Source organism: Myotis davidii, unplaced genomic scaffold (genome assembly GCF_000327345.1).
Source record: "Myotis davidii unplaced genomic scaffold, ASM32734v1 scaffold830, whole genome shotgun sequence".
NCBI classification, from domain to species: domain Eukaryota; kingdom Metazoa; phylum Chordata; class Mammalia; order Chiroptera; family Vespertilionidae; genus Myotis; species Myotis davidii.
The window spans coordinates 439,025-439,793 of record NW_006282202.1 but is presented as its reverse complement, the minus strand read 5'-3'; the positions used below and the strand labels follow the sequence as shown (position 1 = coordinate 439,793).

The window sequence follows — 769 nt, the reverse complement described above, 5'->3', positions numbered from 1 at the left end:
CGGGGAGAGAAGGGAGGAGTCCCCAGGAATGGGCCCTACTGTGCAGAAGTCTGGCTGAAGAAGCAGACTTCGCCCTGAATACAGATTCAACATTGCCCACAAAAAGGATCAGTGATGCTGTGGCACCCATGACTATGGGCACCTGAGGCGTGAACCTGGCAACAGCCTTAAGGCTGCTAGTTCAGTATCCCATCATCTAACAGGTTTTAGATTCAGAAGTTGTTAGGACAGAGGCTCTGCAGTCAGACCGAGTTAGAGCCCCACCTCTGCCAATCCCTGGTCACGAGACCTTGACACATCCTCTCCTACCTTCCTCACGGGGCAGCTATGGGGATCACTGCTTTCCCCAGTCTTGTCTCACTCAGTAAAACCTCCGTCTTCACTCAGACCTAGAAGGCTTTGTACAATCTGCGCAGCCTCTCTAACAGGAACTCTTCCCACTTCTCCAGCTACACTGGCCTCAGTAGAGAGCAGGCTTCTTCTTTAACTTCCTTGGGTCTACACAAATGCCACTCTGTCCAAGATCAAACACCACTTTCACTGCCACATGCCCTCTTCCACTCCCACCTTTACCTTCCTTGACACTCCCAACTGTTTCATACAGTTTATCTGTCTGTAGTCTTTTTTTTTTAATATATTTTTTATTGATTCCAGAGAGGAAGGGACAGAGAGATAAAAACATCAATGGTGAAAGAATCATTGATTGGCTGCCTCCTGCACACCCCACACTGGGGATGGAGCCCGCAAACTGAGCACGTGCCCTGACTGG

At 49.7% G+C, this 769-nt stretch overlaps 1 protein-coding gene across 4 annotated transcripts in view; it reads right to left on the bottom strand.

Annotated features, from left to right (window-relative positions):
- Positions 1 to 769, bottom strand: part of BID (BH3 interacting domain death agonist) — a 69,005-nt gene that overhangs the window by 5,034 nt on the left and 63,202 nt on the right. The gene's annotated exons all lie outside the window — the stretch shown is intronic.